Raw genomic sequence first — 25,726 nt, forward strand, 5'->3', positions numbered from 1 at the left:
CTTTTTTAAAAACTTTACCTTCCATCTTAGAATCAATACTATGTATTGGTTCCAAGGCAGAAGAATGGTAAGGGCTAGAAAAAATGTGACTTGTGTAGGATCACACCCTAGGAAATGTCTGAGGCCAGATTCGAACCCAGGGCCTCCCCTACTCTATGGCTTGTTCTCAATCTACTGAGCTACCTAGCTGTTCCCAGAGTGATATTCCTTTTGAACTCAGCTCTCTAAGAATGGCAGGCAGCATTTAAAAAATGAAAGTGAATTTACCTATTATTACCTCCCAATGTGCCTGCTCTCACTGGCACATGATTTCTGTCTCAGAGGAACTAAACCTCAAATTCATAGTCTTATATAAACTAGTAATGTTCTTCTACTCTTGCTCTAATATCTCTAGCTGACTAAACCTTTTAAAGTTTTTGTTTCCTTAAAATAAGGTATGTTCTCTCCCTTATCTACCTTGCTTGCAACTTTGAAACTGCATCCGTTTATGGTATACATATAGCATTTCTATATGATCGAAAGGGTTTCATATTAGGGAAATGAAATTTCAATAGAAAATAACAGAGAAAGAACAAGAGCAAATACAATTGGCTAACAAGAAGAGGGAGGAACAACTTTGATACCAAGGATAATGACTCTGGTTTAGTCTCAACTCTTGGGTAACTCACACTTACTTTTTGTCTCCATAGTTCTCTTGGAATTACCACTCTAGCTCTTGTCATTCAGTCATTAGTCATGTCCAATTCTTCATTATCCCATTTGGAGTTTTCTTGGCAAGGATACTGGAGAAGTTTCCCATCTCTTTCTCCCGCCCATTTTACAGATGAGGAAACTGAGGCAGACAGGATTAAGTGACTTGCCCAGGTTCATACAGCTAGTAAGTGTCAGAGGCCAGATTTGAATTCGGGAAGATTCATCTTCCTGACTCCAGGGCCAGTGCTCTATCCATCGCACCATCTAGCTGCCTACCTAGTCACAAAATAGGGTAAACCTAGATTATTCTGATAATTTCTGCACATTCCATCTGTCCAAGGATTGTGGAAAAGTAGATCATGACTGTGGACTCCAAAGAGTTCCATCTAAGTCACTTCCCTTGGTAGGGATTTTTGCTACTATCTCTCTAGAGTCCTATTCAGAGCTGGCAGCCAAACAAAGGAGAAAGTAGAAATAATCTCGTGGGCATGGCAGGTCATCCCTTCATGGAGATCATCTCAACATCCAGGAGGAATTGTTCTTGGAGGCAGAGATGTCACTGAGTGCTGCCATTTTTGGAAAGGACAAAAGATATAAGAAATCCATCTTCCTAGGGCCAAAATGAAGATGGTCATTGAAAAAGGAGTCCAGATACCTCAAAGCAGATTTTATAGACTCACCACTACCCTAGGGATTTGTGGTGTGAGGTTACATGAATTGATGTTGCTCTAGGGTGCAATTATACAGGAGTTCTGAACTCTTGCAGGTGAATCAAGAGTCAGTACAGCTAACTGCATGCATTATGTCAGTCACATGTGTGATGTGACTGACACTTTCAGGCACACACCTGCCCATTCACCTAATTATCCACCTGTTAGCTATATAATTTTAACATCAGTATTAATTAGGTAGTCAACCCTTAAGTGTGAGCAAGCTAGTAACTCAAGAGGAACCAGACTATTACAGAGGAAGTTCAAGATTAGGCAGTATTCTCTTCTAGTTCTCTTTCCCCAAGAGGGGGGGCATTTTTATTTTACTCCTCGAACCAGCAGCTATGGCCCTAGGGGCAGGTAGGACATTCCTGCATTCCTTCTTTACCAGGTTTTTTAGGACCTGAAGTCCTATTAAGTCTGCTGCCAGATCTTATTCCCCAGATTCCTTGGTACATTTAATACTATTTAGTTGGTATTTATTTGAATATCATAATCTATCCTATCTGATATTCAGAAATCTATCCCTATGTGACTTACCTTTTTTATGAGCTTCTGATTTTTCAAAAATCATTAAATAGGGGGCAGCTGGGTGGCTCAGTGAATTGAGAGCCAGGCCTAGAGATGGGAGACCCAAGGTCAATTCTGGCCTCAGACACTTCCTAGCTATGTGATCCCGGGCAAGTCACTTGACCCCCATTGCCTAGCCCTTACCACTCTTCTGCCTTGGAGCCAATACCCAGTATTGACTCCAAGATGGAAGGTAAGGGTTTAAAAAATCATCAAATATTTATTAATTGCTTGCCGTGTACAGGACACTATAGTGGAAGAGAGGCAAAGTTTAGATAACACATGGTCCTCATGTTGCTTATGGGCTAGTAGGGGGAAAAGATGCGACCATAGTAGCATGACAAACACATCAGACCATTTTGAAACCAAAGTGCTATGAAAGCTATGAAGGGGAAAATCATTACTCACTTAGGGATAGGGATCAAGAAAGATTTCATTAGAGGAGAAGGGATTTGAGTCAGCCTTGACTAAAGGTACAGGTAGAAGAAACTTGACCTAAGTAAAGCTTAGGTCAAGTTTCAGAGATGTGGGAGGGCAGAGAGAGTTAGTACCATTTGGCCAAAGTGTAGAGTAAACAGAAGGGAACATATGAGGTAGGATATATGTAATCAAAATGCCTTCTTGTTAATAGGATTCTTTTAAAAAATTTGAATAACCCTTTGTATATGTTATCTTTTTCAGTCCTCACAAACATCTTGGGTGAGAGAAGAGGGAAAGTATCATAATCTCCTTTTACAGTTGGATAGACTAAAGTTCAGAGAGAAATTGATTTGTCCGCAGTAACACAGCAAAGTAATACCTAGAACCTGCCTTCCTCTTCAAATTGTCCTAGAGAGTTTGATCTGGAGCTCTCTTGCCCTCTGCATTTGGTGATGCAGTACAAATATTTAGCATGCATCCTAGCTCTCTGGCTTCACCCCTTTATTTTATTTATTTTTTAAAAATTTAGTATAATACATAAATATATAAAAAATATAATAAGGTTATTATAACTTGTTACCCACTAAATAAGAATCCAGGCTTTCCAGGATTCATTCCCGGGCCCATTCTTTTTTCCTATTTCTTTGTAGTTGCATTTCTGAACTAAATAGGACCTTAGTCCAAAACATTCATTTTTAAAATGAGGAAACAAGCACAAAATGTGAAGCGACTTATTCAAGGTCACATAATTTGCTGTTGGTAGAATTTGGGCTGAAAGCAAGGCTTTTCAACTCTGAATCTCTCTCCACTATATCTTGCCAGAATTTCTACATCAGTGATGGCAAACCTTTTAGAGAATGAGTACCCAAACTGCAACTCTTATGCCACATGTGAGCCATCCCCTTATCCTAGCCAGGGGAGGGAGAAAGTCCTCCTGTTGGGCTGCAGTGAGAAATGTCCTCAGGCATGGTGGAGAAGGGGAGGGGAGCAGTTCCCTCTGGCATACATGCCATAGGTTCACTAACATGTCTATACACTATATAACCAACCAACTTTCTAACCATCTCCTCCTCATCTTCCTCCTCCTCCTCCTTCTTTAAGACACAAAGGTCTCAAAAACACACAGCAAAACAGAACTAGAAAAACCTCAAATGACCCATAATGTTCATTATACCAGACCACCTCATTCTCCTGACCTTCCATTAAGATAAAACCTATTTTTTACAATTGCTGAAGATATTTTACACTCACTTTAAATTTTCACTGTCCAAAGAATTCACAAAATCCAGATCTCTTGGCCAGCAATGGTTTTCTTTAATCCCCTACCTACAGGATAATCCTGTTGTCGGTCATCTCCTCTGAGAAGTGTACTGCTGTAAAAATCACCTTCTTGTTGGCTGATGCACAAATCAGGAACTCAGAAATTCTTTGACCTACAAGGTTACCACAAAGTTGGTAAATATCCATTTCTCAAGATTATAAATTGTTGACCTGTGTTCAGGGAAGGAATTAGGAAGCAGAAAACATTCTGGTCTTGGGGTCCAGTCTCAGACCTTCTAGGACACATAGTGCCCTTTTGAGTGGGGGAGAGATCACCTCTCCCACTACCTGCCAACCCTTTCTTCTTTCTGGAGATGCTAAGAATAGAAGGTGCTGGAATATAGTGCTAAAAGAGAAACTGTCTCTCATTTCATAAAATCATCGAATCTCAGCCCTGGGAGGGAATTTTGTCGTCATTTAGTCTAATCCTCCAAGGCTATTTGGGAAACAATGGGCTGCCATCTGCCCCCAAGTTTTTTTCAGAGCTGTTTTTAGTTACAAGCTAAAACCCATCCCTCTCCCCACCAGAAACAGCTGATGGGGTTTGGGGACTGGGCACTGGGTGCAGCTGCTAGTATGATTAAATGGCATGACCCTCACTCCCAAAAGAAATTAATTGGGCCCTGGAACATTGCTGTCAAACCAACAATTTCTCAGGACTAGAATATTCTTCAGTGGATAGCCTTCCTGTCACTTCTTTAATTCTAGTATACCCTGTATGTGTGTGTGTGTGTGTGTGTACTCGCACATGTGTGTGTGGATGTGAAGGGGTCCCTGATAGTCTTAGAGAATTGCTTGGGGTATTGCAAACATTAAATGACTTGTCCATAGTCATATAAGTATGTATCAGTGACAACAGCTGAACTTAAGGTCTTCCTGACTCCTAGGCTCTCAGACTTCTGTCCATTATGTCTTTTAATCATTTATATTTTGTAGGCAGTGGATCCAAGATCTTATCCACAAGGATTTCCCCTCAGGTTTCTCCTACTTGTGTAATGGAGATAATAGCAGTTCCTGACTAATAATGATTCTAAAGTGTTTTTAAGTTTCATCTGGGGAAGGTACTAGATAAGTTTAAACTACTGACAAATCCTGAATTACTGCACAAGGGGAAGATAGCCCATCATCACTATCACCCTGTTTTGGTCTCACATGCGCATGTGACAAAGTGAAGGATTCTGCCTCTCAGGGTCAGTAGGTTAGCAAATAAAATAGTGAAATAAACTGTAAAGTACTATGCAGATATATGGGATCTAAACTTTTGATTTTATTGGAATAGGGAACTTCTATGGGGAAACTCACTCCTAAGGCAGATCTGCAAATATTCTGCAATGTAGATAGTCTGATAGAATTGCCAGAATCACTAAGAGGTTAAATGACTTGCCTAGGGTCAAACAGTCAGTGTATGTATGTCAGTGGGACTTGAACCCAGGTCTCCAGGACTCCCAATCTTAAATAATCCCTGCCTTCAAGAAGCTGGGATTGGAGAGGGATGCAGTCCAGAAGAGGATAAGGAATTTGCTAAGTTGTGGCAGAGATGGGATCAGAACTAAGGTCTCCAGATTCCAAGTCCATTGCTCAAGGTGTAAAGGTAACTGAAAGAAAGGGAAATATAAAATGGGACTGGGGCAAAAACTCACATTCTAGCCCAAGGCTTTGGGCAAACTGCAGTGGTCATCTAGTATTATGAAACCACCTTTACCTCTCCATCCCATTTGGGGACCAGGCGATTTTACGGTCTTTCCCTTATTTCAGCTCTTGCTGTGTGTGACCTGGCTTCAGGGGCCGGGAGTCTTGGGTAGAGCTGCATTCTGTTCAGATCCTAGGCAACCTGATGAGGGGGAATGTAGCTGAGGCTGTACTCACAGGACCATAATTAGAGCTTTTACTTCCATAACCAACATGAAGTTTGTCAATTCACCTAACCTCTCCAAGTCTCAGTTTCCTCATTTCCAAAATGAAGAGGTTGGACTAAATGACCTCTAAGCTCTCTGACAGCTCCAGATGCAGGTGTCATCTTAGAATTTGTATCTGTACATCTGGAATATTCACAGAATTAATATGGGAATGCCATATTTGACAGAATTATAATGTATATAATGCGTATCCTCCGGAGAGACACACCTCACCCCTCAATCCGTTAAGGCTAAGATGGACAAATATAGAAGAAATTATAGGTATGGAATCCAAGACTACATGTGTACAGCTTGTTCTCAGAGCCAAGCCCCAAACCTCAGCCAGGCGCCAAAGGGCCATCTGCCTTCTGTCTTCAGACCCCAAACCAAACGGCAAGTTGGGAGGCAGCCTCTTTTTATTTTTAGCTTTCAACATTAAAAAATATATATGTATCATCCTTTACCACAGCACCGTCCCAAGTTGTTATTTGGCTTTGGTTAAGAAGATGAAAGGCAGAATTCTGTTATGCTGGGAAGAGAGGAGAGGGAAAAGAGAGAAGAGTTACAGTTTTCTCCAAGGCAGGACCAGGGCGGTCCCTGCCAGAGTAAGGGTTCCCTGTTATATTTAAACCCCACAGATGTGCTTGGCACAGACCTGAATTTCAAAATTGCAGGAGGCTACTTCAATGACAGAGGGGGAAGCCTCTTCTGCATCCCTCGCGGCTTTCCCCTCCTCTCGACATCCCCACACCCCGCCGTGGAGCCCCTCCCTCCCGGCTCCCTCTTTGAAGAGCCCAAGGCGAAATTCAGGTCAGGCTACTTGGCTATTTCCCCTCCTGCTAGAAGAACTCTGGTGGGCCAGACTAGTTTTGGGTGCCTTGCTGCTGTGTGTTTTAAAGGTGTGTGAGCGCGCGCGCGGGTGTGTGTAGGGGGTAGGGGTGGTAAATTTAAATTGGATACATTTGTGTTTTCTGGATAAGGGATTCTGTTCCTGGCTTTCCTACCACTGGAGCCCAAGCAATCTGAAAATGCCCCCTTGGCTTAGGAATAAATATGCAAGGCTTGTCATTCTGTTGCAGTTCTCGCTCCCAGCTGATAGGGTGACGTCTGGTTTGGAGGCTTGGAGATTGGCTTTTGGATTTGGCTTCTTGCTGCAGCTTAATGGGCAAGCCTCTCTCTCTCTCGCCCAGAAACCAGCCGAGCAGTTCATTCCGTTCGCCTCTTGCGCCGAGATGCTGGGAAGTCTCCTGTGGTGATGGTGTGAGTGAGGAAGCGGGCGAGCCACAGACTGGGGGAAGCCCGGTCGACGTGGCTGCGGTCTGAGGGGGCCCTCTAAACCTTCAGGTCGCTCCTCATCGATCACCCTCCTCTCCGCCTCCCTTGCCAGCGCGATCCCCTCCTGCTCTACCATTTCCTTTCTCCTTCCCCGGCTCAGGCTCTACCAGAGCCGTTGTGCAGAGTTGGTGCTTCGGTTTGGGGGTGGGTGGGTGGGTTTTTTGTCTTTGCACTTAAAAAAAAAAAAAAAAAGACAGTGTTGGGACGAAACCCGAGCTCCCTTGATCCCGATCCCGATCCCCTTGCATCCCGACCTCCCTTTCCAGATGCGCTGCCCCCCGGCGCCCTGACAGCTGCGGAGCCACAGTGGGCACCCGGCTCGCAGGACTGATATGCCCAGGACTCAGCTCCAGTCTGCGGCCGGCCAGCGGGAGCGATGAGCTGCCTGTGAACCTGGAGGCCCTGTGGTGGGGGGATCACGCACCTTCCTCACCAAGCCCCCCACCACCGCCCCTCCCCGGACCCCTTCCCCAATTCCCCTGGCTAGGACCAAGGCACCGAGGCCATCGCCAAAGGTGAGTAGAGGATCGTCCCTGCTCCTCTCCCACCCCCATCCCCGTTTAGAAATGGGGGAACTCAGGAAGGTAGAGGGCTGAGGATGCCCAGTCTTGACCCTAGGGTGGATTGTCCTTATGGAATGTACTGATTTAAGTTGTTCCTCTGTGTGTCTATGCATGTAGAGGTGTGGTGTCCCCAAGAGATAATGTTTTTATGTATATGATGTGTTTGTGAGTCTGGGAAGATGTGTGTGTGTGTACGTCTGGGAGTGACATATGTGTGTTGTGTTGTCTGTGAGCGTGTCATGGGTGGTGTGTCTGTGCGAGTGTGTGCCCTGGTTTGTGTCTGGGAGAGTGTGTTATGTTATTGTGTGTGTGTGCTTGCGCGCGCACACGCGCGCGCACACACACACACACACACACGCTTAGTTAGTGGTCCTTGCAGCCCCCGAGTACCCAGTTCAGTGTTGGGGAACTGGGGGTGGGGGCATATTTAGGGGGAATAGAAGAAATGTGTATGGCTTTGGGTAAAGGGGAGGGAAGGAGGAGTGCTTAGACTGGGAAGATCTGGTGGGGCCTCTGCTCGCGTTTGGCTACCACTCTGATGGTGGTCAGGGGGACAGGAGGAAGGGGAGATGGGGAAGAAGGAGAAAATGCAGGACTAAACCTAACCAGAAGTCCCCTCCTCCTGCCTCGCCTGTTTTTTTTTTTTTTTTTTTTCTTCTGAAAGCAGCGTGGCTACCCCGTCCCCCTTTCCCGACCGAGGGCTGTCCGCTTGAGGCTGCCCTGCGGGAACCCCAGGAGCCCAGCACCTGGGGGTGGTGGAGAAAGCGGCTGCACCCGAGGAAAGGCAGCTTTTCCTCTTCCCAGGATGTGTGAGTGTGAGTATGAGTGTGAGTGTGTGTATGTGAAGGGGGGAGGGGTAAAGGGGGCGGGCACGTTAAAGAGAACAAATGTCTTTAATGCAGTGCTATAAATTTCTCCCCTCCCTTCCTCCCTGCCTTCATCCAATACACACGCTTCCGATGATTAAAAAACAAACACGTGAAGGTGTTCAATGTGATGAATGTGTAGAGAGCCAGGGAAGAATAGTGCAATTCACTGAAGGGAAGAGAAGGGGCAACAGAGGGAAATTAGAATGGCCCTCATGCAATTTAGAGGACCTCGGGCTGCAGCTCTGCACAGGGACCCGGACTCCTCGTGGGTGGTCAAGAAATAACCGAAGCAGAGGGGTGTGTGGTTATATGATATAGACATATCCGGGGGCTACCCTTGAGGATAAAAGGGAAAGCCTGTGAGCTACTGGTGTCCGGATGACTCTGTGTGTGTGTGCGATTAATCTTAGACAGCTGCTGTGCTCCATCCACTTGTGCTGAGATCTTGTTTACCTCCGTTTTCAAATATAGCTTCTGCGCCATGCTATTCCCGAAATAGGGCAAGAGCAGTTCACTTTGTAGTGAAAGGCAGTCCGGCTTCTGTCTAGTGGAGGAAAGAGGATTGGAGATGAGTGTATGTCCCATCCCTTCTTGACTTGAGCTTCTTCTGATTCTCCTAATATAGTTGATAGCCAGAAAGGCAAACACGAATACCCTCTCTTCTCCTTCTGCCCAAATCCAAAGAATAGTGATATAGCCAGATACCACTTTTGGTTACTGTTTTCCACCCTACTGTCTTTTATTCAGCAACTACCTTCCCCTTAATAGATCCTGTTGTTTCTTTTCTTTTTTCCTTTTTTAAACCCTTACCTTCTGTCTTAGTATCAATTCTAAGACAGAAGAAGATCAAAGGGTTAAATGCCCAGGGTCACGCAGCTAAGAAGTATCTGAGGCTAGATTTGAACTCAGGCTTTCCTGATTCCAGGCCTGGTGCTCCATCCATTAGTGCTGCCTAGTTGCCCTGGTACTTTTGTTTCCTTAGCTGGTAAAATGGTTTTATGCCAGTATGTTCTATTGATCTAGCACCCTGTTTTGCTTTGATAATGAATACAATTCATCCCAAATAGGAACATCATTCCTTGAGTCTAAAGGCCTTATGGGAGTCTAACTCTCCTTTGATCCTGTTTTAAAGACTATTCAAGAAGATTCATGGTCAAGTGATTTCTGAGATATAAACTAGCTATATGTTCCAGGATGAGTAAGTGAACCTCTTAGACTTACAGGAATTGGCAATCCACATTGGTAGAGGGACTAGCTATACCAGGTAATACCATATACCCTTGTTGGTGAACCTATGGTACCCACACCAGAAGGGGCTGCTCCCTTCCCCCTCTCCACACAAATGAGGACATTTCTCCCATCACTAATCCCTTGACCCAGCAGCCCAATAGGAGTGCTTCCTTCCTCCTCTGTCTAGGGTAAGACAGGGTTGCAGTTTGGGTACTCGGTCTCTAAAAGGTTCACCATCACTGCCTTATACTAACTATAGCCTTAGTTTCCTAAGAACATTAGGAAGTTGTGTCTTGCTTGGGACCACACGGCCAGTCTGCACCAGAGGCAGGATTGGATTGAATGCAGGTCTTTCTGGATTGAAAGACAGTTCTCTGTCCACCATACCTTGCTGCCTTTTGAGGAGGACAATATAGATATTATCCTCATTTTATGTATGAGGAAAATGAGGATTACAGAAGCAAAGTGATGTGACCATGGCCACCACTTGGAAATTATAGAGCCAGGATAGGAACTCAGGTCTGTTGACTAAAATCAGGACATTTTTTCATTATAGGACTCTTCCCTTCAAGGGTATACCATATCTTCTTTTTGTCTCCTGCCTTGCTTTGACATTTTCTGTCTTACTTCTCCCATTTTCTTTGCTTTAGAGAAGATAGTATGAGGCTATTAGACTGGCCCTGGGAGGGCCTGTGTATCTTCTTCCTGGATTATGATCCTAGAAGAAAGAGATCTTTACCCTACTCTTATAAACTTCCTTTCATCTTATTCCTTTGGGAAAGAACAAGAACAGACTGAGAGGAACAGCTTGCATACTTTGTGAAATTGTAAAATAACCTTTCTTTGGATAAATGCCCCTTTCTTCATCATGTTATACCTCTTTTCCTCAGGGTTGCAACCTGTTTCTGTTGTCCCTGTGCAGGGGCATTCCTTGTACTATCTCCATGTACAGTCTCTGGCATCATCCATGGACAGTGATAGTTTGCTTGGTTATGTGTCAGGGATCAAGTGAGATAATATTTGTAGAGTCCTTTACAGATGTTATATGCTAGTAATTGTGGTTATCACCTGCCCTAAGCCCATTTCTGTTTTTCTCACATCTTGGGGAATCCTTAGATAGCTGGTGTTGCTTGAGAAGGGAAATACCTGGTTAAGACTGTGGTCTAAGCCCTTGGTGAATTCTGGGAGAGTACATCGCAAGAAGAAAAGCTCTGCTCTTAAAACCAACTCTACATACCTCCTCCAGTACCAATTGGGTTGTTTATGTGTTTTTCCCTCTATAAAACTGAAGTTATTGAGACTGTTTCACCAAGTCTTTATTGAATAACTTCTCTATATACAACACTGTTGAAGTGGGGCAGGGGACAAGAGCAGTAAAAGACATATTCCTGTACTTCAGGAGGCTTACAATTGAGAGAAATCTTCAAGACAGGGTATTAGCAAATGCTAGATTATATGGTGCAGATAATGAGTTCAGTATATTAGAAAAGAGAGATCAGCAGGGATGAGGAATGATAGACATCCTGGAGCAGGGGAGACCTGAGCTGAGCCTGAATGAATGCATAAATGAATGAATGAATGAATGAATGAAGTATTTATTAAGCTCTTGCTTTGTGCAAAGCACTATGCTAAGTGCTGGTGATACAAAAAGAAAAGTAGGACAAACCTTGATGTCAAGATGTTCACATCCTTATGAAGGAAGCAACATATATGGAAGATTTCAGCTGCAAGTAAGATAGAAAGGTCCCATGGATCTTAGGGCACAGCAGCAAAGCAGATATTAATTTTCTTCTTTAATGTCATTTCCAATGATAAAATTTTCTCAGTTTCTCATATTGAACCATTTGACAATGCCAGTGATTTTTGTGGCAAGAACTTTCTTTTCTGAACCTCCAGGAGCCGTAATTGTTGCACCTACTGGGGCAGTTTCTAGGATACATCTTCACAGGGGTGGTTTTCCTGGATAATTTCTGAGGAGCAATGAGCTGGGAGTATTGCTATTCCTAAGGGCCTTGGATTCAGAGACATGGGTTGTCACTGTCAGGTTTTAAGGGGATATAATTGTTAAGGGAGTGGTGGTTGGTTTTCATGGATGGCTAGGATTTGAATGGGCAGAGTGGAAGTGGACAGGGCATTCCAAGTAGGGGAAGTAGCTTGAGTATTTTTCTTGGGTATAACTGAATCTGACTTTGGTTCAAGGATCCTTGCCTATGATCCTGATACCTATTTGCTTACACATTTATACATCCCTGGGTATACATTTTCACACATACATTATATTTCCCATGCTACCACACATACAAATTTGCCTTAGCACACATTCCTTTCTTTCTTTCTTGTATATTGATTTCAAGGCAGAAGAGAGGTAAGGTCTGGGCAAAGGGGGTTAAGTGACTTGCCCAGGGTCACATAGTTAGGAAGTATCTGAGGTCAGATTTGAACCCAGAACCTCCCATTTCTAGGCCTGGCTCTAGATGCACTAAGCCACCTAGCCGCTCCCATATGTATTCTTTTTGTACATATATACTTCTATCCAGAGCCACTCATACATAAACTGTGTTCCTCCTATGCACATATTACCCATTTACGAATAGGAACACATAGCCACCCCTGCACATACACACATATCTACCCGGCTGCATTTCAAGCCCCTACACACACATATACACCTTTATATATATCAGGTGGATTTTGATTCTAGGTCATCCAGGAGAGCAAATATCCCACTTATGTGGGGGGTGATTTGGAAAGAGACAAATGTCATTCTGAGCGCTGACATCTGGAATGGCAGATAGAGACTTTCTTGGCTTTGTATCAGATATTAGGGTCAGGTGGAGGCTCTTCTGAGCAGGACTCTGGATGAGGTAGCATAATAGAGTGGAAAGAATACTGGATCTGGAGTCAGAGAATCTAGTTTCAAATCTTGCCCCTGTCACTCACTATTAGTGTGACCTTAGAGAATTACTTCACCTTTTTTTGGGATGCATCTGTAAGTGTAGTGGAGAGTGCTGGACTTTAGGTGGCTTCTTTTAGGGGTTCTCTCAGTTTTAACCCTATAGTTCTATGATATGTCTAGAGCAGCGGTGGCAAACCTTTTAGAGATCGAGTGCCCAAACTGTACCCTCATGCTGCATGTGAACCTCCCCCTTCCCCCAGACAGGGGAGGGAGAAAATGTTCCCATTGGGCTGCTGGATAGAGGGTTGGGTAGTGTGAAAAATGTCTATAGGCGCAGTGGAGAGGGGGAAGGGAGCAGCCCACTCTAGTGTGTGTGCCATAGGTTTGCCAACACAGGGGTAGAGGGTCTCTGGAGGCCAAACTCCTTCCCTTTTAGGTGCTCTTGCCTTTTTTTGGCGGGGGAAGTTGGGTCATCATCTAGAATTATTGTCATTATCTAATTCTCTGTGAATAATGAATTTCAAAAGTATAGAAAACAATAGTAAATGAACCAGTGACCAAAAGGTAAATTGGCAGGTGAGATGGTTGGAGGGAGTGGGATTAGGAGCTTCTCTTGGAAAAGAGGATGAGGTTCCAGTAAATGGAAGCTATCTTTGTTGATGGGCCAGATGCTGAAGAAAGGTAGGTTCAAGATGAAATGCTTTTGAAGCTTTTCTAGACATTTCTTCAAGAGAAATGATAAAAAATCAAAGCTCAGAGGATCATCGATATAAAGTTGGAAGGGGAAACAGAGAGGCCAATGAGTTTAATCTCATATTTTACAGATGAGGAGACTAAGGCCAAGAAAAGTGTATTGCTCAAGGTCATATAGGTATTAAATGACAGATGGGATGTGAACCTGACTCCTCTGACCCTCAAATTCAGTGCACTTTCCCCCAATATACCATAATTTATGTTTCAATGATCAGCCTCTTTTCTTCTTTTTTTTATATAGCACTTACAAAAAACTTTTCATTTTTTTTTGTTTAAACCCTTAACTTCTGTGTATTGTCTCATAGGTGGAAGATTGGTAAGGGTGGGCAATGGGGGTCAAGTGACTTGCCCAGGGTCACACAGCTGGGAAGTGTCTGAGGCCAGATTTGAACCTAGGACCTCCCATCTCTAGGCCTGACTCTCAATCCACTGAGCTACCCAGCTGCCCCCAAAACTGTTCATTTTTATATCACTTTTATTTCTGTGAATGTATGCATACCTCAGACTTCTCTACCCAAAGAGTAACAAATAATAAGAAAGAGAAGGGAAAAATCAATTAAGCAAAATTAACCAATATATCAACCAAATCTGAAAGGATATGAAATATCCTTGATCACTAGTCTGTCACATCTGCAAAGAGAGAAGGGAAGTAAACTTTTTCATTTCTTCTTCAGGACCAAACTTGCTCATTAAAATAGCATGGTATTTAGGATTTTTTTACCGCCATTTACATTGTTGTAGTTATTGTATATGTTGTTTTTCTGGTTCTATATACTTCACTTTATATTAGTTCACATGAGTCTTTGTATTCTTCATGTTCATAATTTCTCATCATGTAACAATGTTCATATATGCAAAATCCATGACTATGCTTTGTTTAGCCAATTGTTGGGGAATCTGGATATCTACTTTGTTTCTGGTTCTTTGATTTTTTTTTAAATGAAAAATCACAACTCAAAAAATTATTTATTTTTGTAAGATTATCTTTCCTTCTCCCTCTTCCCTGCCCTCAACTTAACAACAAAAAACAAAACCTTCAAAACAAAGATGAAACAAAACTAACAGGACAGAAAAATAAATTTCCATGATGCCATGTCCAAATATTCATGTCTTAGCATTTCAAAGGTATTTTTCCCTATGATATTGGCATTGTGTAAATTCTGTTGCTAGTTCTGCTTACTTCACTCTGCATCAGATCACAGAGATCTTACTAGTTTCCTCGGAAACTGCATTTTATAATTTTTATGAGATAATATTTCATTATGTGCATCTATCACGACTTGTTTAGCCATTCCCTAGTAGGTAGACACACCTTTAGTTTCCAATTTTTAGCTACTACAAAAAGACTGCTATAAATATTTTTTTAAACTGTGGGTCCTTTTCTTTTTTCTCTAATCTTTTTGGAATATAGGCTTTGTGGCTTCTAAAATTTTGTTTCACAACAGAAAGTACTGCACTCTATTTCTGAAGTTAGTACACAGGTACAAGCACATGAAGAAATTTCATTTCTCATGATCTTAAAAACCAGACCAAACCAAGGAACATGAATTTAACACAAACTTACCTGGCTCCCAACCACCCCAGAATTCATCACATGATCATAGAATGATTTAGAAATGGAAAAGACTTTAGAGATCATTTAGTCTAATGCTTTCATTTTATGAATGAGGAAACTGAGACTGAAAGGTGACATTATTTGCCCAATTTTAACTGAGATCCTTCTCATAGGAGTTCTCTAGAACTAAACAGCAGTCAGTGTTTATTCACTAGACCAGTGGTTCCCAAACTTTTTTGGCCTACCGCCCCCTTTCCAGAAAAAATATTACTTAGTGCCCCCTGTCACATACTATCACCGCCCCCTTACAGTTATTCACCGCCCCCAAATGCACCTGTGGCCATCACTGCCCCTCTGGATCGCTGCAGCACCCACCAGGGGGCGGTGGCACCCACTTTGGGAATCATTGCACTATACCTTTGGTTGTGACAATGAAGTAGCTAATAAATATCTAGTCAAATTAGCTAAAAATGAAGACAATGACTTGTCTGATTGGTCTAGTTGAGTTTGTTTGACCGCTTTTCTAGATGAATGACCTGCTATTTTGATCATGGATAGAACACATTCACAGTGTACAGTTCTCCCTATTCACTCCTATCCTTTGAAGAATCAAGAAGTATTCATGATTGTCCTAGTCTTATGAGAGCTCTAACCAATCACATTCCTTTCCTTTCTTGTGCTTTGCCCAGTCTTCTGCAAAACCTGAGGTTCCCTTTTGGTTGGATTCTGGAAGCAGTGATTCTGTCTGGAAACACCAGAGGTGCGCCTCTGTTTAGTGAGCTGGGAAGGACAAACTTTTCTATATCTTTTGCTTAGTCAGAGGGGATCATTACTAAAGTGAGTTCAGAACAGAAGAAAAGAAAGGAAAGACAACAATAACAAGCCAAATAGCAGATTGTGTTGATCTAACCACAGCTAGTTCCATGGGTCAGTCTTGGAAACAAGAAACCAAGGTCTCTCCAAGGGTGTTTGGGCTATAGCTTTCCCTCCCACATACCTCTAAGTCATGACTTTGATTGAAGAACAAATGGAATCTAGAAAGCAATCAAGCAATAATATGATCTGTTTCCATATTTCAACATTTAAGATGTTAATGGAAATTAAATGATATGAATATAAATCAGATTTCTGTGGAAAAGTCTTGAGGGAGCCATATAAATGTAGACATCTACTTGTAGGCAGCTCTTAATGGACAGACAGCAGGAAAGGGTGATAAGAGGAAGACTTTGCTTTGGGAGGATTTCAAGTTCAACCCAAATAGTTTAAAAAAAAAAAGAAGATAGGTAAGAGTTGTTTTCTTTTCCTCTTAGGCTTAGTCCCTGAATTTTTCTCCCTTATCTCCACCTCAATGCCAATTTCTGACAAAATTGCCATCTATTTCCCCCCAGGTTTAGAAGAATTTATGGATTTTCTTTCAATATAATACATTTATCTTTTTATGTGCAAGACATTTTTCTAGGCCCTGGGAAATCAAAGGAAAAACTTCTCTATGGAGCTTATATTCTACAGGGGGATAATGCTAATAATGACAAATTTACATAACATTCCAAGTTCGCAAATCTTTCCACATTTCATCTCATCTGATCCTCATAGTAATACTGTGAGACCGGTGTGGCCATTCCATAGATGAGAAAATTGAGAGTCGGAGAGGTTAAGCTTCTTGCTCAGCGTTGCACAACCAGTAAGTTCCTGAGGCAAAATTTGGACACAAATTTTCAATTCCAGTTTCAATGCCCTATCAACTACACTGTCATTTGCATCATGTAGGTCAGTGCCTGATCATTTGTGGAAGGGGTAGAGAGAAATAATTACTAAAGTTTTCTAAAGCTCCAGTAAGACATGGCACACAAGCTAAGCTGTGAACAAAGTTAGGGAATCAAGGAGGCAGAAGTGAAGATGAAGACGAGGTCTATTTCAGGCGTTGGGAACAAGACAGGGGACAAAATGAATAGTTTTAGGAGTGGCATGTAGACCAATTTGACTAGAATGAGGAATGCACGAAGGATAGTAATGTATAATCAGCCTGGAAGGCAAGGTTGAAGTCAGATTGGTAAGTTTTAAATGCCCCACAGGAGGTAGTATTTCTAGAGTGAATAAGGGAAACATTTAAGGTTCTTGAGTGGTGGAGTGGGTGGAGTGCCATGATCAGAGCTGTGCATTAGGAAGACTTTTTCTTTTAGCTGTGTAGAAGATGTTCTGAAGTGTGGAGAGACTGGGAGCAAGGGACCAATTAGGAGGCTGTTTCAAGAATCTGGGAGAAAGGTATTGAGGGGCTTGAAATAAGAGCATGAGAGTTAAGACAAGGGGTAGGTATGAGAGCTGTTGTGCTGGAGGTAAAACCAACCAAACTTGGCCATTAATTGGATAAAAAAGGCAAATGAGAGTAAAGAATCAAGGATTAATCCAAGGTTACACACATTGAAGACTAGAAAGAGAGTCGAGTGTGGAGGAAGGTGGGTTTAGAGAAGAAGGTAATGAATTCCATCTTGGAAATATTGAATTTAAGAGTATCAAGCCTGAGTATAGTAGGTTATCAATGTTTTTTGATTATTAGTTGATTGAGAATTCTGTGAGGCTCCAAGTTGAAGATGTCCAATCAGCAGTTGGTGTTAAAAGACAAGTTTAAGGGGGCAGCTAGGTGGCTCAGTGGATTAAGAGCCAGTGGATTAAGAGCCAGGTCCAGAGATGGGATGGATGTCCTGGGTTCAAATCTGGCCTCAGACACTTCCTGTGTGACTCTGGGCAAGTCACTTAACCTTCACTGCCTAGCCCTTACCACTCTTTTGCCTTGAAACCAATGCACAGTATTGATTCTAAGATGTAAGGTAAGAGTTTAAAAAAAAGACAAGCTTAAGAGATATATTGTATACATATGTATTATTTCTTGAGTAATCCATATCTGGGAATCATCATCACAAAGTTGATAATTGAACCTGTGGGTACTGGTGAGATCATCAAGATATTCCAGTTATATGTCTTGTTCTCTCTGAACTCTTTGACATATACTTAAGCACAGGAGGAACTCAATAAATATTTGTGGAATGAATAGTTATGTTGTGGAGAGTTATATCGAGGCACAGACTCATAAGATTCATCTGGGCAGACTAAGTTTGACATTTCACTGAAAAGGACTTGTATTCTGTTCTCTGAGTCCTTTGGGGCCACAGGTTGGGAAAATCAAGGTTTGGGCTATTGCTTTTCTATTCTGAGCTTTCTTGGAAAGGTCTAATATCTTCACTAGAAGCTGTATTATTCCTGATAGTATGGGCAATTTGGTGGTGCAGTGGATATAAATGGAGTCAGGAAGATCTGAGTTCAAATCTAGCTTCACACACTAGCTATGTGACTGTCAGCAAGTCATTTAAGTCCATTTTCCTCAGTTTTCTCACCTGTAAAATGAGCCGGAGAAGGAAGTAGCAAATCACTCCAATATCCTTGCCAAGAAAATACCAAAAGGAGTCACAAAAAGATTTGACTGGAAAATGAATAAACAACAACATATTATTCATGAAGAACTTGAGAAGGCTTTTCTTTTCCTCCTCAGTATCCTCCCAGATTTCTTTCAGACATTCCTTTCTGCTGAAATGAATGATGCAGCATATGGGTGGATTCTAGTGGAGACAGGAGCAGGTGATGGGTCAGACAGAATGCTCCCAGAACATTTCATCAGAGCGAACTCTGCTTAAATTGGATCTCAGGATCATGTACATTTCCCTCAACTCCATATTTAGTACCATTTTGGGATAAGCAGAGGAAGAAAAGGGCAAAAAGAAATTCTGCCAAGCAGCGTGAGGTATAGAGCTGAAAATCCCTGCCTTTTGTTGCTTATTATCTGTTACAATAAAAGTCCTTGCTAAGCTCAGTGCCATCTTTGCCACACTTGGGCCTATATTGTGAAAGCTCTCTAGGAAGGGGCACAAAGGTTTGTGTTCTATATGAAAGAAGTCAGTGGGAAAGGGGCAAACATGCTTGCCATCTGCTCACTGGCTCATCTGGCCCCCTTCAGAAAGCAGAAATGGGCCTAGTATTGAATGGTAGTTGCCAAATGGAACCTCCTCCTGTCTGTTCCTGTTTTCCTACTGCAGAATAAATTGGGCAAATTTGGGAAAGCCATTTTCCTTTTTTTAGAACCTGAGCTTCCTTGTTTGTAAAATGGAGATGCTGAACTTTTAAGGACATCCTACTCTCTTGGGAGATAGGGTCCCTAAGTTCTGAAGGAAAGGTTCAATGTGTTGGGAAGGACGTACTGAAAAAACTCAATGGAAAGCACAGTGATGATCGGGAAGGCAGTGAGCACTTAAAAAAGTTATCTATTTATTTATTTAGAATATTTTTTCATGGTTACACAATTCATGACCCCCCCCCCGCCCCTGCTCCTTTCCCTCTCCACTCCCAGAGCTAACAAGCAATTCCACTGCGTGATACATGTATCATTGTTCAAAACCTATTTCCATGTTATTTATTTTTGCATTAGAGTGATCTTTTGACACTAAAACCCCAATCATATCCCCATTGAACCATGTGATCAATCATATATTTTTCTTCTGTGTTTCTACTCCCACAGTTCTTTCTCTGGATGTGGATAGCATTCTTTCTCATAAGTTTCTCATATGAGATTGTCCTGGATTATTGCATTGCTGCTAGTAGAGAAGTCTATAATATTCAATTGTGCTGTAATGTTATCAGTCTATGTACTTCTGGTTCTGTGCCTTTTGCTCTGCATCAATTCCTGGAGGTCTTTCCAGTTCACATGGAATTGCTCCAGTTCATCATTCCTTTCAGCACAATAGTATTCCATCAATATCATATACCACAATTTATCGAGCCATTCCCCAATCGATGGACACCCCCTCATTTTCCATTTTTTGTCACCATAAAGAGCATAGCTATAAATATTTTTGTCCAAGTATTTTTTCTTATTATCTCTTTGGGGTACAAACCCAGCAGTGGTATGGCTGGATCAAAGGGTAGGCATTCTTTTAAAGTCTTTTGGGCATAATTCCGAATTGTCCTCCAGAATGGTTGGACCAATTCACAACTCTACCAGCAGTGTGTTAGTGCCCCAATTTTGCCACATCCGCTCCAACATTTATCACTTTCTTTTGCTGCCATATTGACCAATCTGCTAGGTGTAAGTTGTTTTTATTTGCATTTCTCTAATCAGGAGGGATTTAGAACACTTTTTTTATGTGATTATTGATAGTGTTGATTTCTTCTTTGGACAACTGCCTATTCCTATCCCTTGACCTTTTTTTTGATTGGGGAATGGCTTGATTTTTTGCAAATTTGACTTAGTTTCTTATGTATTTGGGAAATTAAATCTTTGTCAGAGAGTTTTGTTATAAAGGTTTCCCCCCATTTTGTTGCTTTCCTTCTAATTTTGGTTACATGGGTTTTGTTTGTACAAACCCTTTTTAATTTGATGTAATCAAAGTCATTCATCTTACATTTTGTAATATTCTCTATCTCTTACTTGGTCTTAAGTTCCTTCCTTTCCCACAGATCTGACAGGTATATTATTCTATGTTCACCTAATTTGTTCATGATTTCATTCTCTATATTTAAGTCATTTACCCATTTTGAATTTATCTTGGTTAGGATGTGAGATGTTGATCTAGACCTGATTTTCCCCATATTGTTTACCAATTTTCACAGACAGTGAGAACTTCTTTATGACGATATAGAACAACACCTGAAAGGGATAATGTGTAGAACATCTAGCTTACTCTCCTTATTTTAAAGATCAGGAAACTGAGTCTCAGAGTGGTAAAGACACTTGCCTAAATTCACGTGAGCAGAAATATATCAGAGATCAGATTTTAGCCTAGGTCTTCTGTCTCCAAAGTCAGCACTCTTAATCTTAGCTGCTGCGTATTAGCTGTGTGATCTTGGGTAGTTCAGAACTCTTCTGGGCCTTAGTTTTCTCAACTGTAAAAAGGAGAAGAATGACTAACAAAGCATTTATTAATCTCTTACTGTGTAGCAGGCACAGTGTGTCAGGTGTATGAGAAGAGTTGATATGATGCTAGAGGTGAGTTAAAAGCAAGTAAGACAGGTCCTCCCCTCAAGGGGTCCTTCTCTCTAATGGAGGAAGACCAGATAAAAAGGGAGCAAGAGAGGGAAGCATTTTAAGTAAAGTTTGGAAATAGTCTGGTAGTGTGCTTCTGGGTAAGCCAAGTTGAAAGCTTGCCTATCAGAGTCCAGGGTCTTAGAAGCAGAGTCCAAAGGGGATGATGAGGATGGGTAGAGTGCTGGCACCATGGCTTGGGAGAAAATCATATCTTAGCTATCTAAAAGCAAGGGGCTGGGTCTCAAAGTCCCTTTCATCATTATGATTTGTAACTGTAAAGCCCTTTGTAAACCTTAAATTTGTAAGTTAAAAAAACAACAACAAACTAGCCCTGTTATTTCAATTGGCACGAGGAGCTCCCAGGGAAGACCTTCCTTTACCAAATTATTAAAATGCAAAATTAAATTATTATTTTTCAAAGAAAACATGGAATGTTATTATTTTCCCAACTTGTTTTTATTGACATAGATATAGCAGTTATTGAACCATAGATTTAAAATTATAAGATACCTTAAAGGTCATATATCTGACTTTCCTCCTTGTATAGATAAGGAAATTATCATAAAAGTATCAAGTAGCTTTGTATGGATTTGAACTTGGAGTTAAGGACTTGAGCTCCAACACTTTTTTCATTACCTCTGAGATTATGGTCTAGACAGAGTAGCTCTCATCTGGTTAGAATATGGTACCAATGAGACAAAGGTCCTGTTTTTTGAGAACTCTGACCATACATACCTTCCTTAATCCTGAGTATTTCTCTATTTTGCCAAAGTTTACCATTGGTCATATTATCATAAGATTTTGAGCTGAAAGAGACCTTGGAGGTAAGGAAATTTTTCCAAGGTCACATAGGTAGTAAGTGGCAGAACCAAGATTCACACTCTGGTCCCCCAAACCCAAATCTGTCACTCTTGCTACTCTACTACTCTGTATTTCTTACAAGGAGTCAAGTCAAAAAGCACTTAGTAAGAGCGTACTGTGTTCTAGGTAGTGTGCTAAATGCTAGGAGACTGAGAGAATGTGGATGATTTGAACAATCCATCATTACTACTAGGGATAAAAAAATAGTATTATGCCAGTGTTTGGTTTATTATGTCAACTTCATATGAACCCCCAAATCAAAACCTAAAGAGAGCTTTAGGAGTAGGGGAATAAGAGGTAGATGTTAGAGATAAGTTATAAGGAAGTAAGAATTTGAAGTGGATTCAGGCTCATATATATAAGAAGCCTTCTAAAGCTTAGAGCAACCCTTTCTTTGTCCTGCTACTCGATAGCCACTAAACTGATGTCCCGTGGGTGGCATTTACATAGTACTCCTCATCCAGGGTCTTCTCTGACAAGTCTATTTTGATTTCCTACTCCTCAAATGACCTCCTCAAATAACAGATGGGAAGCTTAAGGTAGAAAGAATTAGAAATGCTAAGGTGACCTTGACCAGTCTTCCCTATTTGGCTGGGACAGACAGTCCTATTTTTTGACAACCTGTCCTAGGGAAGCAGTTGTTTGAGTCGGAGCAGATTATACTGCAGGGCCAAAAAGATGCTGAATGTAGTTGGGGATAAACTGTGAAGAGGTATGGGTCGACTTTGTGTAATTACATATGTAAGCAGATGAAGTGGTTTTGGGAATAACTACCATGGCTATTTTCAGCATTTAGCAGTCTAATTTTTTGAGGTCCCTGAACCCTAGTTCTAGAAAAAGTAATTAGAGTACTTTGAAGTTTGTAATGCTTTTCATTCACACATTATCTTATTTGAATGTTGTGACAAGTTTGTTTTATAGGTATAAATATTTTTATCCTCATTTGCAAAATGAGGAAACCAGAGAGGAAGTGGATGTGTGACTTGTTCATAGTCACATGGCATTCTGTCCACTATGCCATGCTGCATCATCACCCTAATGAAATGATGACAGCTAAGGGTATCTGGAGATCCTTTCTTGAGGTTCCACTATTGCAACTCTAAGGACTGCTCCGTGGGTTGTGATAATAAAAGGAAGAGAGACTCTTCCTTTGAAGCCATAGCTCCAGCTTCAGCAATAACCTCCAACCACCTTCTGTAACAATCACTTAGAAAGAAGGAACAGAAACTAGCTTCTTCCATTTTTTTCTCTCCTGTTTCCCCTTCCATTCCAAATTAGCCAGTCAGAAATCTGGTCCCAGGAGGAAATGTCCAGACTGAAGAAATTCTCAGTGAGCAGATATCAGAGATAGAGTTTGATACTGCAGGATTTCAAACTGATCCATCTCAAGGATGCTTTCTCCTTTATTCTCCTTCTCTGGGTGCCACTGTTTTCTTTATCGCCTTTAATTAGTTTCTGTTCATTTCCCTGAGGGTCATTACTTTGTTGATTCCAATAATTTAGCATTTTTAAAAAGACCCTCCTTTGGACACTGCAGGCATAGTTGTGGGGACCCACTGGTGCCAGGTGAGTCGTGAGCCCAGTGCCAATTGGTCAGACTCATATCCTTATGGTACATTTATTATATAAAGAATATTTTACTTATCTGCTCCACTTTAAGCAAACTGTTATATGAAAACTCAAGTATATGTGGAATAAATTAGGAGTAAGGGGATAATTAACTTACAAAGAGAATTTTCCATTAAATATCTAATTCCCTTAATGCTTTAAAATATGGTTTGTTTTGTTTTCTTACTACAGGCATTTCCTCCTACTTTGCTCTCTTTCCTTTCATATATTCATGGCAAACTAGAGCCTTTCCCTCAATTTCCTTGATATGTTACAAATACCTTTTCATCTCCAGAAAACCTTTCCTTCTTTATGAAATCCATAATCAAGAGGATAGCTCTCTCTTCTAGCTTTTGACTATGGTTTTCCAAAGCCACTGAAAAACTTTACTCTGCTCTAGTACCTGTTTTCTCTTCTCACTGCTCTGCATCCCTTGGCCAATAAAGTCTCCACTTTTCATCCCAGGTCAAAGTCTGAAATTCCCTACTTTTTTTTATCCATTTAGAAGAAATGTTAAGATAAAGCAGTGGGTTTGATATTATTTGTGTGTAATGTACTTTGGTGCTGCCAGGAGATAGGTTCCTGCTGGTAAGGAAGAATACTACCTAATGTTTCTATCATCAATCCTCCTGGGAGTTTCTTAGACTCTGATCCTGATGGAAGGCTAAGCAGCCCCCAAAGGGTATTTCAGAAAAGCACTCTAGGAGGAGGAAAAATATAGGAGAAGCACCATGAGGTCTCTACCAGTAGTCCTGATGGAGACAGAGAGTTGGATTTGGACAGATCTTAGTACTAATTTGAGATCTTCAGTGTCTGGCTTTAGGACTATAGTCATATTGTTAAAAAAAAGTCTCCAAAGACAGTACTGAGGCTCACAAGGGGTGATTCTCCATTTCCTTCCTTCCCTCCTTCCCTCTCTGTCTCACTTTTCCTTCCTTCTTGGAACCGGGAAGTCCTGAGCTCAAATTTTGCTTCGGACAGTTACTACTAACCATGTGTCCCAGGGCAAGTCACTTAACCTGTTTGCCTCAGTTTTATCAACTATAAAATGGAGACAACAGCACTTACCTCACAGAATTATTGTGAAGATCAGAAGAGATAATAATCATAAAGTATTTAGCAAAGTGTCTAGCACATAATAGGCTTTATATAAATGCTAATTCCCTTTTATTTCACTTCTTTCTTCTTCCCCTTGTTCTACCTCCTGGGAGAGTACTGACCTTTCCTAAAACTTATCTTCCCATATTAATGTTTGATTGGTTTTCTGTTTATTTTTATATTTTAAGTATGTTAAGTGTATTTTATGGTTAACTACTGCATTACTAGCCTGAAATTACAGCAGAGAAAAGAGGGTAGCACCTGGGAGGGGAGAGAAATATATTTTACAATTATGGTTTATATTTTTGTCAAGGTAATTCTCTGGCTGGGGGCTCAGAGCTGTAGGAATAAAATTATTGATTCAACATTTATAACCTCTCAGAGCAGGGAAGAGAAAGAAAGAGACAAACAGATGACCAGACAGGCAGGCAGAGAGAGACAGAGAGAGACAGAGCCAGAGAGCCAGAGAGAGCAAGAGAGATAGATAGACAGAGAAAGAACAATCTAAAACCTTTCTCTCAAGGTAATGAAGAAACGGTTTGTCTAAGACAGGCTGTAACTAGCTGGTTGAAGAGGAGGTGGGGCTTTTGCAACTCTAAATTCCATTTTGAAAGGAAAACCCCTTTTCAGAGGTGAGGAGGAGCAGGAATGACTAGAGAGAAAGTTATACCAGGAAGCAATGGTCCAGGGTGGGAAACAACAACCTTACTCATTTCAATACATTGTAATAAAACCATACTATTACTGTTACACTTGTTAAAGAAGAATGCCTTAGCCAGCAGCAGAGCTCCTACTTTGCTAGGTCTCTGGCAGTCCTTATTCTGGTGACTGATATCTTTTTATCCATTTAGATGCTTGTCTGTCAGTTAGTGGCTTCTGAGGAATTACCCCATCTGTAAAAACTCCTGTTCTGGCTTTACTTGCTTCCCTACCCAGTTAGGTCCAATAGTCAGACATTTCAATAACACTATTATCAATACCAGAGTCTCCCTCATCCCTTTGAAATTTTCTTACAACCATGTTAATCTCCACCCATGGCTAATCTCTGCCATCTGTTTATTCTACTCTTGTTCCTGGGCTATTGAGTACAATTGGAAAAAATCCCCAAATTGCACTAATTTTGTCTACCATAAAGTAATGTTACCTAATCTCAGTTGGATCTTTACTTCTCCTAAACAGTTCTTTTAGAAATCTTATCAGCCTCTAATCACATTCCCAAGCAAAGACTGTGCCATTCAATCAAGGAATAAACTCTTATTAAATACCTTACCATATACCAA

At 41.4% G+C, this 25,726-nt stretch overlaps 1 protein-coding gene across 1 annotated transcript in view; it reads left to right on the top strand.

Annotated features, from left to right (window-relative positions):
- The first annotated feature begins 6,801 nt into the window (after window positions 1–6,801).
- The window catches only part of SLC8A3 (solute carrier family 8 member A3), a 246,023-nt gene continuing 227,098 nt past the window's right edge, over window positions 6,802–25,726 (top strand). Inside the window, exon 1 of the mRNA XM_044664913.1 lies at window positions 6,802–7,458. The gene's annotated coding sequence lies outside the window, so the exon portion shown is untranslated. The remainder of the gene's footprint in view (window positions 7,459–25,726) is intronic.

The sequence above is a fragment of the Gracilinanus agilis genome, chromosome 2 (assembly GCF_016433145.1).
Source record: "Gracilinanus agilis isolate LMUSP501 chromosome 2, AgileGrace, whole genome shotgun sequence".
NCBI lineage: Eukaryota > Metazoa > Chordata > Mammalia > Didelphimorphia > Didelphidae > Gracilinanus > Gracilinanus agilis.